We start from the raw sequence: 18,281 nt of genomic DNA on the forward strand, positions 1-18,281 counted from the left end.
CCAGACAGATGGCTCAAATGTTTAATTAAGAAACCATCCATAAAAGTTATTGGAAACTTTACACTTGCAGCATGGTCTCTGCACACTGCCTAGCGGCCACGGCTCTCAACAAGACCTCATTCACTTCCCCGGGCAGCTCGCTCTGCTGCCCCCAGCCCCTCAGTCTCACACCCACCAGAACCCAGCCGGCTGGGCCTGGTTTACAGAGCATCCCACCCCCCATGCCTGGCCTCCTCCCCTCCCTGAGCTCTGAGTGATCTCTGACTTGCTTTTTCCAAATGTGAAATCTTTGAATGAGGTCACTTCGAGTGGGGGAGCCGGGGGAGGGTCACCAATATTTCCTAAGTACAGAGGTCCCTGGGGTGACCTTAGGTGGAACATGGATAAATATTTTTCATCTTAATAGTTATAAATTTTTGTAATGTATTTATTTTAATGTGCATTGGAGGAAAAGGTAGAATATCAATGCCATGATATAGAGTTTTCAGTTCACGTAAACTTGAGTAAAGGAAAAGAGAATGAGAGTTGACTTAAGGAAACTATTAAATCAACAGTAGTGCAGGTGGCCCTCAGATCTGACAGGTCCATCTGGCAACACTGCATACTTGATCTCAACCCTCACCTAAGGCTTCCTAGACATGCACAAGGTTTTGATCTAAACAGGAGGGTCCTACCCTGGGCTGGGCAGAGAGAGGGGCTGCTCCATGTCCAAAGAGCTCTGGTGACATGTCACAGCTCCCTGGATGGTGGTTCTGTCTGCCCGCTGTGGTCTGCACACCTGGCCCGACTTGCTGTCCTCAAATGCTACTCTCATGGAGTTTCAGTCGAACTGCTCAGAAGCCCTCTGTGAGTCCCCATTGCCTACCGGATGGAGGCCGACTCCTCAGCCTGGCACTCGAAGCCCTTCTGAATCCGTCTTTCCGGTCTCTGCCCCTGGCGCAGTGCACTCACTGCCCAGGCATCTGGTCTCCTTCCTTTGATCTCCCCTCTGCTCATACTGCTCCACCGAGGTGAACTGCCCACCCACCTCCAACCGGTCCTGCTCCTCCTCAACCTCCTCCGAGGCCCCCAAACCTCCCCCTCCCTGAGGAGGGACAGCTACTACAGCGCAATGCTCACAGGCAGGCTGTGACTTCTGACTCTGACTCTACTGCTTACCAGCTGTGTGTCCTTGAGTCAGTTACTTACCCTCTCTGTTACCCAATTGCCTCATCTGTAACGAGTGGGTAATGACAGCAACATCTACCTCCTCCCAGTTTTGTTGGGAGAACCGAATGAGATGCTCCTGGCATAGCACCAGATACTCTCTCTCGCCACAGTCTGTATCTCTATCTCCAACAGCGTCTTGACTCCGGGTCAGGTTAACCCCTGGTCCACTGACCTCCTTCCAGGTTCTCTTTCTCATGTTGGAAAGAGCTCAGGATGGCACAGGGCTACATCTGAACAGAAGACCTTCCCATAGCAGGGAGGGGAGAGTCCGTTCGCTCTGGGTTTTGAGAGGGATTCAGCCCGGGTCTTTGTAGCTGCTCCTGGAAGCCAGCATGCCTCAGAGGTGTGGGACTATTTTACCATTTTAAGGAATCCTACTGGTCTTGGGATTCTTTGAGGTGAATCCTATTTTCAGAGATCTGTGGGCTCATGAGGCACTGTTCAGAAGAATCTGTAGCTGGGACCAGGGCTCAGTCTTGAGGTTAGTTTGTAGCTGGGACAGGGGCGTCCTCTGAGACTGGAATTGGGACCTAATTTGAGACAAGTTCAGGGTTCAGTGTCCAGCCCAGGTCAAAGGCCTGACTGGGATTGAGTCAATTTTCAGGGTAGAAGTAGTGTCAGGTGTGCATTAATTGAACCTTTGTCTTATATCCAGAATTCTCACCAAGTACCACCATTTTACTCTGGGTCAATTCATTTTCTTGAGGGATTCCTCCATCCTCTGACCCCTCACTTTCCTTGAATTAGTTCTTGCCAAGAGCAGCCTTTTGGCACTTGTTTTCCAGGGAGTAGGTGTTTGATAGACATTTGTTGATTGATCGTGGCTGTCCTGTGGTGTGTTTTCTTACATTCTCTTGATAGTAGGCTCCATGGAGCCTGAGAGCTGCGTTCCTTTTCCTGGGTCTAAGGACCCTTTGGAGCCTTGAAGAGCATCTATTCCTGGGCCATCTCATGGCCTTCTCTTCTCTGGACCAAGTTATCTTTAGCCTCCAGGGCTCTTTGTGGAACCATCTACCTCTTATTCTTCAAATTTGGTCCAATAGCTGGAGTCTTCTTCCCAGGAGCGGGAGAGGCCAGTGGAGGTGGAGCACGAAGAGTCCCCAGAGCAGGTGGGTGGAGACAGGACGGTGCCTGGACACGTGCAAGGCCACCTGCGTGCACAGGGGAGAGAGGCCCGCAGCCCACACCCACCAAGGACTCCTCCCAGGCCCTGTGCTGGGCGCCCCCTGCAGGTCCAGGCCCTGTTCCCTGGTCTGGCCCCTCTGCCCTTGCTCAGGTTGGCTATAGAGACAGTCCCAGAGCCTGGGGCTTAGGACGAATTCTCCAGCAAATGGCCGGTGGCCACCCTGGAGCCGGCCTGGAGGAAGCAGCGTGCCTTCCCTGCCCCGCCCAGGCCTCAGCCTTTTCTGAAAGAAATGCTGTGTTCCCTCAGCCCTCCCCTTCCACCCACAGAGCCCGGGTCCCCAGGCGGCGTTCCAGCGGTCCCTCTGTGAGCAGACTCCGGTGACGCAGGGCTTTGTTAGAAAGCCTCATTAGCAGAGACAGAAAGGCGCGAAGCAGCTCAGAGCGGCATTCCAGGTGTCAGATGAGAGTGGCCGCAGGAGGAAAAGGCCAGTAAACCATACTGAGGTCAGCCGGCAGTCGAATGAAAATAATCAACTGCGACCTGGGAGAGGGGTGGGACGCGAACTGGGGGTGTTAAAAGGGGATGCCCTGGGCTCAAGGCAGGAAGGGAAGGCCCTGGGTCCTGGAAGGGCTGCCAGCTTCTCTTGCCTGATCCTAAGGGCCCCAGAGGTGAGGTCTGAACATCTTCCATTATGTGAACATCTGGAGATGGAGGCTGGGCCTCAGGGGACCCTGAGCCCCCAGTGCCCAGCACTGGCACGTACGCAGTGCCGGCATGCGCTCAACATCCGTTTGATGAATGAATGTATATTTAGTCTGGTCCTTGGGGAGCGGGGCCGGCAACAGCTCAGACCTCCGGTGCGTCAGGCGCTGTGCTAAGCACTGCCTATCTAGAAGCTCTTAGTAACCCCACCGCCCAAGTATCATTAGCTCCATTTCAAAGATAAGGGAGTACAGATACCAGAATGTGTTATTTGGGGCTCCTCTGGCTCTTCAAGAACTCACTAGAACGTGACCTCCTGATCCTCGAGACGGCTGAACTGGGGACACATTCCTTCACTCCACAATTAGTCATAAAAAGGCTGAATGAGCACTGGGGCTGAGGCAGCACTGAAGCTCACTCCTCCTGAAGGGTCATCAGTGTGAACGCTGGGATCTGGAATTCCCTGTCCTGGGGGCGGCGAGGGCCTGCCCCTAAGTCAGGGACTGGCTCTGTGAGGGCGGGGAGGGTGCCGGCCTGGGTGGACTCCGGACCACTGCCGTGAGCTGTTTGCCTTCTCTGGGCAGGTATGCTCGGGGGCTGTATATTTCTGTCCTTCCCAACGGGGAATGTGTGTGATTTATGAAGCCTTTTTAACCTGATGCTTCCTCATAAAGGAGCTTTGAGGAGACTTCAGGGAACCTAGTTATGAAAGGCCTTCCTTTCTGGGGATCTGGTAGACAAGGCATTGCTGCCCGCCTGCCTGCCCTCAAGGGTTGGGAACTGTGCATGCCCCACCCTAGGTCTGGAATGTGAGCACCGGGGACCCCAGGAAAACTGGACGTGGACTTGTGCCTTGTCCTCCACCCCTGCTCAGGCTTCTTGCCCTCCTCATCCTCTTAGCAGAAACCTGCCCCGAGAAATCCCTGATGCCCTTGATTTCCAAGGCCCAGGCTTCCCTTGGATAAGCCACTTTACCTCATTTGAGCCTCGGTTTTCTCATCTGCAAAGTGAGCATGACAATACCTACCTCAGGTTCTTGTAGTCCCATATTGCACCTCTCCCCAGTCCAGAAAGCCCTCTGAGGACTCGCCTCTATGTGTCTTGTGTATTCTTGTCTCTCAGGCGCCTGAAACAGGGCACATAGCGGAGGATGCAAAGTAGCAATTTGTTGAACTGAATTCTATTGGATGCAGTGATGAGGAGTAAGTGCAATGTGTCTGAAAGCTCCAAGCACAGTGACTGGCTTTGGCGGGCAATTAGAAAATCGGGGTTAAATCTGAACTTAAATCTGACTCTCCCCTACAGAGGCAGAACCCAAGACCCTGGCCCAGATTGTGAGATGGGGCCCCAGGGTTTCAACACTCTCCTCGGACGACCAGGACCAGCGGCAGAGGGCTTTTGTCTGTCTCCCTCGCAGGAGCCCCTCCCCCCACACGGACCTCCCGTTCTCTCTCCACGCAGGCAGCAGCTTCCGCGGCCCCTCTGGGGAGGTGGGTGTCCCTGTGTCGGCACAGCCAGGCTGGGCCCCTCTCCAGGGAAGGGGCTGAGGAGTGTGAAGGACTGGTGTGTGTGACTTTGTTTATTTTCTCTGAAGGCTCCTGCCTGAGCCTTGTTATAAAAATAACCTGCCTGGAAACCTCATCTCTGAAGGGGAGAAAGAAGCTTTTATACCCGGAGAAGTGGCTCTGACGGCCCCCGTGTACCTTCGTCTCAGCCCTACACATCAGGAAGGAGCTGGCTCAGGTGAGGAGGGTCCAGGGCCCAAGTGAGAGGGGTGCAGGGTAGCTGCCGATGGAGGGCGTGGGGAGGGGGACGGGGGAGAGGAGGGGGAGGGGAAGGCAGCTCGGCAGCCTCTCCCCACTAGCACTGCTGAAGCATCTCCCTGCCTGCTTAACCCAGGAAGTTCTGAAAGAGGAGGGAGAGAAAAGGCAGAAAGAAGAAATCAACAAGAGATAAAGGCCAACTGAGACACGCTGGGTAACAAGAGAGAAATTAACAGGAAAAGCAAGTTCAATGGAGAGGAGGCCTGGGGAGGAGACTGAAGTTAAAGGAGAAAGAAAACAGTGAGAAATGTCCACCCACACAGCTGTGGAGCTCGAGGGATCGGAAGAGACTGCCGCCATGTTTACAGATGTAACTAAGGATTTGGTCCAATTCCTGGGATCCCCACTCTGTGTGCCCCCAGCCCCAAGGGAAGGCCACGCAGGGGCAGAGCTGGGCTTCAGGGCCCATTCCTGCTTAGCTGCGCCAGCTCCTGCTCTGGCTCAGGCTGGGCTAGGCAGGAAGACAAGCCTGACTGAGGTTTCTCAGGGTATTCCTTCCCCAGAGACAGGTCCAAAGGCAAGAAACGAATCTGCAGGAGTAAAAAGAACACTGGCATTGGAGTCAAGAGGCCCTAGATTCAAGTCCCAGCTCTCCCACTTTTGAGCTGAGTGGTGTTGTACAAACCATTTAAAGTCTTCCAGCCTCATTCTCTTCTCTGTAAACTAGAAAAATAACAACTACCCCCCGCCATCCCCAACTGCCAGGGCCACTGGGCACATCCCTAGAAGGGTGTCCAATGTACAGCTCTCTGAGCTGTACGGTGCCAGCAAGATGACAAGGGGGGATGACCCATTCGGACACATTTCTCCAGGCACTGGCAACGGGCTGATGCTGACCTAGACGTCATTAGAGTCTTAGTAACCAGACCACTCACGCCACCTGAAAGCTGCAGGAGAGGCTCTCTGTTCTGCAGCCAGAAGGTCAAAGAGGAGCCTCCAGCATCAGCCATTTGGAGAAGAGTAGGTTCTAATATTAACCACATAAGTGAAGTCCTTTGCTGTAAGAAACCTCCCATAGTTTTTTATCACCCAAACTTGGGATTGATCCACTTAAAATCAGAGGTTGGTAGGACACGTGCCATTGAAGACACCCTTGAAACTTTTGTCTAGGAGGGAAGGTTTATCTCTCCTGAGATAATTTATGGGGCCAGCAGAGGGGACATATTATCTCCCTGGGACTTGGAACTGGGGTACTTTGAGTGACACAGATCAAAGGGGAGAATAAGGCTGGGGTCCTGGATGCCTTAAAGCAACTTTTGGAGGGAGAAGTTAAAATGTGGAAAGACTATAAAGGAAGCTCTACTTTGGGAACAAAGAGACATGCAGCACAGCTGTCCAGCAAAGCTAGGAGAGGGCTGGGGAGCTACAGAAGCCATAATCACAAGCAGGCTGTCGGCACTGCAGCGCCTAAAGGGTTCCCAGTGGCCTGAGGCTGAACAGAGTCCTAAGGGAGAAAGAAACAAGGAGTAGGGTGGCAGCAACATGGTTGCTGTGAAAGAGAAAGGAATAGGCTTGGTGATGCTGCTGGGACTGTACCCCAAACTGGCCATCAGAAATGCATTTGAAAACTCCTTCACCGCATGAGCTCAGGATGCTAATAACGATGGCAGTTCATAAAAAATGGTTAGCACTGGGACTTCCCTGGTGGTCCAGTGGTTAAGACCCCGTGCTTCCACTGCAGGGGGGGCAGGTTCAATCCCTGGTTGGAGAACTAAGATCCCACATGCCGCATGGTGCTACAGACAAAAACAAACAAACACACACACACACAAACCTGTGGGTGCTACTCTGAACACTTTTCCTACCTTATCTAATCCAGCCCTGACAAATGTCCTCTGTAGAGGACATGGTGGTTACTTCCTCAGCATCCATCACACCCCAGCCCCACTATGGAGCAAACTTGCAGTTTGGTAGGGTTGACACCATGCCCAATTCCAAGGGTAGAACCTGGTAGATCTGAGCCAATCAGATCAGTAATCCTATCACTCATGCCCAAGAAACTCTTTCAGGTTGATCCAAACGAAGTGCAGAGCAGAAGTTGATTTAATGATGAGGAAAGAAAAGACCGCTCTTCTCTTTCCTTTTTATGTTAGACTGTGATATGTGCAGGTGTGAGGCCTGGGACTGCTGGTGGCGATCTTAGGATCATAGGTGAGCCATAATCATAGGTGAGGATGAACCAACATATCAGCAAAGCCAAGCCAAGAGAGTCACAGAGTACAAGCTGAAGCCCTGATCAGACTATTCCTGAAACTCTTATGACCTTAGGATTTTCTGTTGTGTGAATTAATAAAGTCCATTATTATTTAAGATAGTTGAGTTGGAATTTTTTTTTTTTTTTTTTTGGAACTTGCAAGTATCCAAACTGATGCAGCATATGAGGCCCAGGAAAGTTAAGTAATTTGTTCGAAGTCAAGTATGATACATAAATGAAGCAGTGAAGGAGCTGGGATTTAAATGAAAGCAATATGAATCCAGAGCCTATGCTCTTCCAACAGCATCCACAAACCACATTGCTTGCCTTCTGACCATAGACCAGCTCTGTGCTTAATCACTTTTCATGTTATGTCGTTGCATCTTCACAGCAGCCTTTAGAGGTGGAAACTACCATTATCCCTATTTTTGCAGATGAGGGAACTGAGGTTAAGTAACATGCTCACCATCACATAGCTCTTAAGCAATCGAGTGTGATTTGAATCCAAGTATCTGTGATGAGGATGCCGGGCCTTCTCTCCAATCTGGTGGCAGAGGCTGCCCGGGGAAGACCCGGGACGGTCTGCTCCACCCCCTTTGAGGACGAACTGATTTCTAAATTGTTCTTTATAGGTCGGTCCTGTCTCTCCATGGAGGCTGCACAAAAAGATGAGCAACAAAGGGAGTCAGGGGGTCAGTTTTAGCCCAATGTTAGGAAGAACGTTCCTAGTGTTCCAGCAATGGAGTGGGCTGCCTGGGAGGGTCCCAGCTCTCCATGGCCGAGAGGCCAGCAGGCCAGGGAAAGTGGTGCCTGCACAGCTTAAAGGAAAGGCTGACGTTCTGTGCCCCTGAAGGACTTCCCCTCCCTAGGCTTCAGTTTCCCCATCTGTACAGAGGTTGGGGCAAGACTAGGTGAGGGCTGAGGTGTCTTCCAGCTCTAACATTCTCAAATTCTGGAATTCCCGGAGGCAGAACTCCAGGCCCCAGGGTCTGGCGGAGAGAACAGAGCCACGGCTGTTTGGCCAGCTCCATAGAACAGTGGAACTCATTGAGCTAGCAGTTCCTGAAACAGAAACAGCCGAATGGCGCACGCAGGGAAGATAAATTCATCTGTGGGTCTGGTGAGACTTGCTGGAAAAAAATGCAGTGCTTGAGGGCCATCCAAGGAGAGCCAATTTTCAACTAGTAGGCTGTGCCAGTGCGCTCACACGATAGAAACAGCACACGGGGCTGCACTCTGCTCTGGCCAGAAGGAAGAGGGTGAACTCAGAGATCACAGTCCCCGCTGACACCACAGGGACCAAGAAGCCCTACTTGGACAGGGCTCCTTACGGTGGGGTCCCGTCTCCCTGGAGGCCCGGTGGCATTGTGTTTGTAATTAGCAAAAGGAATCCTTTTGGAAATTTACCTTGAATTAAACTGTTGTTGTTTACTAACCCAAAGGTGTTTATTTCAGCAGTAGAGGGAGAGACCACCCTCACAGTGTGGTGAGGCCAGAATTAGACTGAGAAGGCCTGGGGTCTCCTTCCCTGTGTATATTTGGGTTGGACTAGAAGCCAAGAGGTGGACAAGAGGCCATCATAAAGCGTCTGATGGTCTTTCTGGGACATTCCCTTTGCTCTAATGATGACTGATATTGATGTCATGACTGTTTTCAACATGCCTGGGCATCTGCAGTCCTACTGACCTTCATTTCAGTCCACTGAAGTAGAGTCAAATAATACTGCACCGTCTAGAGGGGAGAGAACACAGGGTGAGCTGAGGGTCTCTCAGGTAGCACGTTATGGCTCTGGGGCCTGAACCTAAGCCCCTTGGCCCCAAAGCCTATACCCCTTATTTCTGGCACACTGCCATCACTCCACCCCCATTTTGGGGGCCACATAGGACTGACTTTTCCAGGCTGATTTTCCTTTTGCTTAGGGACAATGCAGAGCCCTTGGAGCTGGATTAAAACTTTTACAAGTGCCAGCTTTGAAAAGATTGATATTCCAATAAAAGCAATTCAAATGGTAAAGTAAGCATAAAGAAGTCCAACAAAGTTTTGGCTTTTACCATGATGACCACCTGTATGCTTAAAAAAAAATCAAATAGCAGAGATTACATGATTAAATTTTTATTTAGCGACCTGCCCTACTGGTGTCCCCAGGAGTTTCTAGCCCACCTTTGGACCACCCAGCTCCGAGGACATCCCACCATCACAGGTCCCTGGGCCCCCAGGCCACACGCTGCTCTGCACTGAGAGGAAATGTCTAGAACTGTCTGTGAACAGGGCAGGAAGATGCCTGTGCCGGAGCAGGATGCCTGACTGCTAAGCAGAGAACAGGGGGACCTGAAGGAGGCGCTCCGTGAGGGAGACCCAGGTAAACAGGAGGAACAAGCCCTGTCTGGGAACAGCCTCATGTCCTCCCTGGCAAAGTGGTCAAGGAAACGAGGCCACAGACATGGAGGCTCCTGCAAAGCTGTCAGTCATATTCTTCCCGGGCTTGGGAAATGCAGCCATGACTACCATCGCTACCCTCAGGAAGGAGGTGGAGCTCAAATCTGGAAGGGCCAAGGTAACAGTGTGAGAAGAATGGAGTATTTGGAGTGTCCAGCAAGGGGACCAGGAAAGGAGTTGGAGATTTCCCGACTCCCCACTCCCTAGTGGAGTGGACCCCATCCTCCAGAACTTCCTAGAGCTAGGGCTCCTTCCTATATTCTCTGGTTCCTTCTAGACGCCAGTCTGGGGAGGAGGAAGCTGAAATTAAGTTCTGGGATATCTATCAAGAATCCAGCTGGCACATTTTCCCATCTTCCCTTCTCTTTTTGTTACTTCAGCAGAGGCTGAAGGGGGCTGAAGGATTATAGGAGGAAGAGGATAGGGGAGCTGTATTAACAAGCGTTTGAAGGAATCCTGAGCCCTTTAGTAGCAAATTAATAAGAATTTGTAAAACTCTTTTAAGTAATATAAAAATAAACAGCTAATAAGTCTTTGATTTTCTGCCTCAAAAGAAGTAAAGCCTGTTTGTTTGGGGAACAGCGGGCGTGCAGTCCCTCCACTCTGATTCTCCCGGACACAGTCCCTCCTGCCCACCCCATCTCCTGAGCAGTCCTGCCCCTGGCCACCCACCCTCTTAGGGACCCTTCGTCATGATGGGGGCTGGATGTTCTCTGGCTGAGGGTGGGAGGGACTGGAGACCCCCGTATGTTGGTGAAGCAGCCCAAGGTCCCTGAAGATGGACATGGAGGACCCTGTAGAAGTCAGAGCAGTGAACAAAGAGGGCTTTGAACCAGGCCTTGGCAAAAGCTCTGAAGAGCCAGTGCCTTTGGCCCAGCCTTCTTGCTGCCCTCATACTCCCAAGGACTGGCTCAGACAGACTTCTGGCTCCGGCCCTTCTCTCCAAAGGGGATTCCTTGTGTAGCTTTGTACCCCAAATGCTGAAGAGCGCTGTGCCCAATTCATCTGAAGCGTTACCAGGGATGGGTTCATCCCCTTGATGTCCTTCTCTTTTAAGAGTAAATACTTTGTAGTCAGACAGTCCTGATTTCAGTGTTAGTTTCTGCCACTTATTGGGCAAGTGATCCTGAGCAATACACAATGTCCCTGAGCCTCAGTTTCCTCACCTGTAAAATGAGAATAATGATATTATTCACTTCATTGTTTGGTTTCACAGTGCCTGGCACATAGAAAGCACTCAGTAGACATTAGTATCATGGTTATTATTCTGAATATCCACCCCATCCTCCATTCTCTCTTGCTCCATGACCACTACCAGGCTTGACCCTCCAACCTGACGACCGCAGCCCAGCAAATGGGTCCGTCAGATGAGAGCACCTCAGTCTGAGCCTGAGCTAGACTCTCCACGGAGGTGACGGGTAGGGGGGTATGGGAATGGAGGTCGTGTGGGAGAACTTCAGACAGTAGGTGTCGGGTGAGGCTGACACTGACCTTAGATGATTGAGTGGACTTACAATGGCCATTTTGCATTGCTTGCAAAGCACATGACTCATACAAGTAGAGCCCTGAATGGTCAAGAAATTCACTGATTCTTTGGTTTTGAGGGAGTTCAACGGACCTATGAGAAGCTGACTAAACTCATGAAACCTCTTTCCAGCAAAATATAGACTTCTCCATGTTTTGCGTATGATTTTAGTAGGTTTCTCTATGAACCTCAGGGTGGCCTCTATTCATCTCACAGTCAGAGACCGGAGCCCAGAGGGGCTGACTGACTTGCCTGAGGACTGCAGCTTGCAGGCGACATAGCTGTGACTTGAATCCAGACGTTCAGAGTCCTCTCTCTTCCTTCATGGGGAGGAATGCCTTCATCCAGTTCTTTGGCTGAGAGTGTGTTCACTTCCCCTCCCGGGTACTCGGGGGATTTGCAGGCCCGCGGTGGGCTCCCCGGGGATACTGAGGAGGTTGTTCTAGGGTTAGCTCAGGTGTGGCCAGGCTTGGGTAAAAGGGATTGAGAGAGGCAAGGTCAGAGCCCAGGCTGGGAGCCCAGAGCCCCCCGCACGTGGTGGTGAAGGGTTAACAGAGCCCAAGTGTGGCTCTGTGTGTGTGCTCGAGGGCAAGGTGGCGTGTGCAAAGGCGCACGTCTCTCACTCGCGCATGTGGGAGCTACGGACCGCAGGCCAGCCTGGGAGAGAGGTGCCGCGGTGTCCTGGGATGAATGGGTCTCTGTCTTCAAGGCTGTGTGAGTCTCTGTGTGTGCAGTCCCATTAACTCGCCCTCGGCCACATGTGGAAAGGGGAGGAGAGCCCTGGAGAAGCCCAAACCACTCAGAGTCCTTCTGATTTTAGAATGAAATAGAAGGCACAGAAGAAAGAAAATTATACTGACCCAAACTCATATATTAATAGAGCGTGCACACGTGTGCACGTGCACACACACATGCACACACACACGCTCTGGTGCCCTGTCATAACCTCCTCTTCTCAACCCTACTGTCAACCTCCTGTTATGCATCTGGGTACTTTGGGGGAAGGATCTTTAGCTAATACCCTAAAACAGACTCTAGAGACCTGACCCTATTTGCTCTTGGGGTGGTTTCAGTTTCGTACTGTGTGTGTCTGTCTTTCCTTGTCTGTGAGTCTAGGTGTGGCTTCTCTTTCCCCTGCCTCACCTGCAGCTCCCGCGATGTGCGCTCAGAACTCCAACTCAGCCAGCAGGCCTCACTTGCACCGTTGTGCCTGTGATGGATGGGCTTGGCCCAAGTCCTGTCCTGAGCCCCATGTTCCTGCTCCTCCTTCGAGTCCTCTCGGGGCCCCTGTTGCCCTTGGCTGTGGTTTGTTTAATGGAGTGACTCCTGTCGGGAGCAACCCAGAGCTCAGGACACAGGGAGACACTTGTCCAAACTTGCTATTTTTTTTTCACCAAAAGGAGCCAAGCCACAGTGATGGGCTCAGTGGCCTGGCTGGGAGCCTTCCTCATCCCTCCCACCACTAGCCTGGCCTCCATTCCCCTCACTGGCCCTTGTTACCAGTGGCTTCTGGTTCAGGACTTCTAGTTATCCATTGGGAGTCCTCCTCAGTAGGAGTCTGGCTTCTTATGTGAGGAGAGAAGGGAGATCTGGGTTCTGTGGAAGCAGCTGAGGCTGAGAGAGATGCCCTGGGGACCAAAGGATAGGCCCACAGAGACCAATGACCATACCATATTCATCCGTCTCTCCCCAGTGCCTGGCACAGAGTAGGTCCTAAAAGAGTGAGTGAGTGAATGTTGGATGGATGGATGGATGGATGGATAAGCCGATGTGTAGATGGGTGAATGGGTAGAAAGATAGATAAATAAATGTAGACTCTTAGATCCAAGTAGACATTCTGATAAACCTAATCTGATTTCTTGGTCCAAACGTGGGACACAAGGAAGGAGAAACCTAGGTCTAGAAGGTGCAGCCAACTTACTCCTGAATCTAAAGGAAATCTCTTTTCCCAGACTCTTTACAGCGTGTCCTTGAGACTCCCCTGGAGGTCTGGGGTTGGGTGAAGCTGGCCTTTTCTCCATCCTCATGTTTTGCTTCAGGCCCCTTCTTGCAGAGGCTTCTCTGCCCACTAGAAAAGGTGCTTTGCAGCTGGGCAAAGCAGCACTGAGTTAGGGAGGAGATAGACGGGAAGAGATGAGGCTCAGGCTGATGGGGGTGCCATGGAACAGGACCCTGGGCACAAAATGTTTTAGGCTGGGGCTAGAGCAGACTGTTACGTGCTTGGACCAGGAGGTGGAGAACATTTCCAGCACCTAACACAGGGGCCTGACATAGTAAGCACTTGTATTTTTTTAAATGAATGAATAAAATATTCCTATGTCCTCTTGTCTCTAGATAACACCCCCAAATCCTTTTCCAAAAGGTATAGAGAATTCTCAAGAGTGCTAGACTGCTAAGGACCTTCCTTTGAGGGTAGAACGAATCAGGGTCAACAGCCCTGCTGAGGGAAAAAGGGACAGTGGCATCTCTGCCCCCATCCAAACTCTTCTCACTCCCAGCCCTGCTACCCATGGTCCCCCCTCCTTCGTCTTCCTCCTCCAGCCCCATCGCTAGCTATCACGGTGCTGATCCAGAAGCTGGGGGTGCCAGGAGGGAGCAGCACAAAGCTGCCGTGTGTACATGAGTGCATATGTGCTTGCATGAGTGGCCGTGATGAGGGGGCTTGGCTGAGGAGACGGGCGGCTCCATTGCACCAAGGCCGGCGCCGTGGGGCTTGGAGATCCCATTCAGGGGTCCTGTCCCCAGGCCAGATCCAGTAGATCTTCTCTGGTGCTGAGATCTTCATGGAAGGAAGTTCTCAGAGCTCCTCAGGGGCTCTTGTTGCCGGCATGTGCTCCTGAAGTTTAATCACTCTTCCCTGCTGCAATTTGCTTTGGGAGAGTCCAGGTAGAGCCTTCCCTTTAAGTAGATGCATGGTCAAAGCTGCCCTCTGCATCAGACCTAGAAAGCCTGGGTTTTAAGGCCGGAGGGGGCTTGCCTGTGGTCTGTGCTGAGCTTATTTTCTGAGCAGACACAGAACTGTTGGCTCAGGGCAGGCAAGAAAAGGCCTCGTGCGCCAAGGGAAAACAATTAGGAGTAATTACCATCAAGAGAGGCCCCCAGTGAGGGGTGAGGGTGGGAAAGGCCGTCTGTTTAAGAGGAAGCTGAAAGTGGCAGACTGATTTTGGGGAAAAACTCAGAGACAGAGGGTGGGAGGAAGGGTTGAGTGTGTGCCGTCTTTCTTTTCCAGGAAGACAGCAGGACTCCTCCCCCTCGGCCTCTACAGGGGCTCTCTGTCCGGAGGTGGGAGGGGAGAGCAGGAGGGCACCGGGCTCTGCATTCCTGAGATTCTCAAACCAGTCGGAACGGAATGGCAGAGGAAGCTTCATACTGAGGGGACAGAGCCCTAGACACAGACAAAAGTGAAAAGATAAACTGGAGCACTGGGGAGCACCCAAAGTGTCTCCAAGTGTCCCCCCACGCGACGCCCTTGATCCCTGAGAACCGGTGGCGATGCGCTGGATCTGCTTGGTGTCTCCCTACTCACCACCCTCCAGTCCTCAGCCCTGCCCCTTTCGGGATTAGAACCAGAGGCCTCAAAGGACAAGTGTCGCTAGTATGGGCAACCTGGAGTTGGGGACAAGAGTGGGGGGCAAAAAGAAGGTCAGTTGGAGAAAGAGCTGTCGAAGGAGGGGTGAGGGAATTCCTTGGTACCCCTTGCTAGAAAAGTCAAGAGGAAATGAACCCCAAAGGAGAGGTGCCCTGACGTTCCCCTTGACCTTCCAAATTAAGGTGAAGAGACAAGTAAGAGCCTCAAACCTGCTCATGAGGGAAAAGAGGGAGGCTTGGTCTTTGCGGACCTCATCGGAGGCTCTCGCTGGCTTCATGCTGGTGGAGCCCCGTGACCCCTGCCGAGTGAGACGGAGCAGGGCTGGCTGTGTGAAGTGGCCAGCCACAGGCTTCGGGGACACAGGCTCTTGGCTTGGAGTCTCTGTTTCTATCACTGACAATCTGTGAGAATTTGGGCAACTTATGCAATCTCTATGCTCCTCGTTTTCTCATTTGAGAAATGGGGATAAAGTACCTACCTCATACACTTGTAAGGATTAAATGAGGTAATGTATATCAAGATTTGGCACATAAAGCTGGGGCCAGGGCCTCAATAAATGCTTAGTCTTGTTATTATTATTGGAAGAAGACAACTCGAAGTGCTAAGTGGATGATGAATTTGGAGCCAGAGGCCCTGGGGGAAGCTGCCCTGTCAACCATATACGAGGAAGTGAGTGAGGACTTGATAGGGTGGAGGCTCTCAATATGGAAGGTAGGCACTGCTCAGAGATGCTGAATAACTGTAACTCGTTCACTCCTTCAACAGTTCTCTCCTTCCATTGTTCTAGGCACCTGGGATGCAGCATAAACAGAATATTTTAGCGAGAGACTGACAAAGCAAATGAGTAAATAATACAGTCAGATATGAAATGCTACAGAGAAAACATGAAGGGAGCTAGGGAGTGTGAGAACTGGGGTGTGGGAATGACAGAGGAGGTGAGGGAGTGAGTCGGGGGAGAGTGGCTGGGGGAAAGCCCTCCAGCCACAGGAAGCTGCAAGTAGAATGACCCTGAGGCAGAAGCAAGGTGGGTTTGTTAGACAAACACCAAGCAGGCCTGCGCGGCCGGCCGAGACCAAGGAGCCGGGGCAGAGTGATGGGGGGAGCTGTTGGAAAGGTGGTGAGCCACCGTGCAGGGCCGCGCGGGCCCGTGTCGCCATAGGTAATTGGCCGGTGGTGGGCTGACGGGAAACGGAGCTCAGCTGTACAAGGAAGCAAACTTTCTTGCCTGGGTTTCAGAAGAGCATCTGGTACAAACACTATATATAAAATAGATAAACAACAAGGTCCTACTGTCTAGCACAGGGAACTATATATTCAATATCTTGTAATAAACTATAATGGAAAAGAATCTGAAAAAGAATAAAAAGCACATATGGAACATGAAATCCTTAAGGAACGTGAGTCCCACCCCCCTTCCCTTTGTAACTTTCTGCGGGGCCCAAGACCAACCCAGCCACCTGGGGGTAGAGGCTGACTCTGACTCACGATTGGGTCCAGGTCCCCACTGTGATGGAGTCTTCCCCCCATCTGAAGACCCAGGCAATCGTCAGCTATCTTTAACCACATTGGGGAATCAGAAAACAAGAGCGGCTTGAAGGTTTCTCTCCTCACTCCAACCATTTTCAAACGGCTGAAAAATCTTAACTGTGTCAGAAAAATGTTAGAACTCAAGAAATGTCCTGGAGGGACTTCTCTGGTGGCGCAGTGGTTAAGAATCCACCTGCCAATGCAGGGGACACGGGTTCGAGCCATGGTCCGGGAAGATCCCACATGCCGCAGGGCAACTGAGCCCGTGCGCCACAACTACTGAGCCTGCTCTAGAGCCCGCGAGCCACAACTACTGAGCCCCTGTGCCACAACTACTGAAGCCCACGCGCCTAGAGCCCACGCTCCGCAACAACAGAAGCCACCGCAATGAGAAGCCTGCGCACTGCAACGAAGAGTAGCAGCCAAAAATAAATAAATAAATGAATTTATTGGAAAAAAAAGAATGTCCTGGAGATGACAAGCAACTCTTCTAACTCAACACAGATAAAACTGTTTCACCAGGATAGTGGAAGATTTATCAGAAGTTGGTGCTTTCTTGTTTCATTCTTTGGAGTGCGAGTTTTACAGGTAGACCAGCGAAAGCACTTCCTGGAGGCTAGATGGTGAGACGAAAGGGGTGTGGTAGGGGGCAAGGAGACAAGGGATGCTGTTAGGTAGCCAGGGTGGGTTGGAAGTCCCGACTAGTGTGTTTGGCTCAGGAGGGCTCTCTGGCTGGCTCCACAGACAGGTCTGGTTTTAAAAAGTGCCAAGGAGCCACAGATTTGCATGTTATTTGCATTTCAGACTTCAATTCCAGGTATGTGGAATGAAATGAATGAATGAACAGTATTCAGACTCCTGGTTAAGGCGTGGACTCCGGAATCCAGACCACACTGAGGATCCAATCACTGGTCCAGCTTGGATCAGGAGACACAGACACAGACAGAGACAGAACAAACAGTCAAAGAGACAGAGAGACAGTCAGAGAGACAAACACCATCGAGTCCTTTTTTACCAGGGAGTTTCCAAGTCAAAGCAAGAAAGCAAAATCCACAGAATTTATTTTAAAATAAATCAACTTTTAAAAACTAGGGAGTCACACATAGATAGTCAGATAAAGGCAACATCATCCTTGACTTATCTCCACCTCTGCCCCTCCATCATCTACACCCAGCTTCAAACTGGACCATATGCCTATGAGTCTGCCTTCTTGATAAGGTCCATTGCTTGGTATCTGCCTGGCCTCCTACAGGAGTTAGACTCTAAGGTCTTTGAGGATGGGTGGCTTTTATTTCCACCAAATGGTCAAACCATTTCCACCAGATGGTCAAACCATCTCTTCACTCCACCCTCCAGGGCCCCCAAGCCCAGTGCTTAAACACAGCCTTATTAAACACCTAGCATAAGGGGCTCCCCAGAAGTATTAGATGAGGAAAATGCCCTCCAGGAACTTAGCTCTGGCTAATAGACAAGACACAGGCGGCACGTAAAAGAGTCCATTTAAAGGACAAGGCAGACAGAAGGGGACACACAATCCATAATGGATGTACAACATCACTGGAAATAAAAAAAAAACATAAGGAAAACTGTATATAATAGAAAGGTGTGTGGTTAGGGAAAAAATACTTTGATTAGGCCCCTTGCATAGAGACTGAAACCCCTGAAGGACATGCCAAACTGCTGAGGAAGGGGCTTTTGTTAAGGGCAGAGTGAGGCATTAGGTTTAGGGCCACAAAAGAGGTGCAGCCTCACTGCAGGCTGATGTGAGTGGACCTTCTACCCCGGACTCCTGCAATGTTGGTTAAGTAAATGTTTAGTCAGTTACCCCTACTCCTCCCAAGCAGGCCAGAGAGAAGCAGCTTGCACTCCTGGCCTGGAAAAAAAGCACCAAATCATTCACCTGCCTTCACTGGCAACACAGGTCTCAGTCCATTCTTGATGTAAAGGACAGATTACAATACATATGCCATGTGGGGTTGTATTATTTTCTAAGTGCTGCAGATGTCCAGATAAGAGATTTTAATGTAATCAGGGAAGGCTTCAAGGAGGTGAGATTTGGGGGTGTGTGCACTGTGTATTCGTGAAAGCAGTAGAGTAAATTGGATGAGGGGTGCCCAGCAGGTGGAAGACTCTGGGCTCCTTGTGTGCCT

Source organism: Hyperoodon ampullatus (assembly GCF_949752795.1).
Source record: "Hyperoodon ampullatus genome assembly, chromosome: 11".
NCBI lineage: Eukaryota > Metazoa > Chordata > Mammalia > Artiodactyla > Ziphiidae > Hyperoodon > Hyperoodon ampullatus.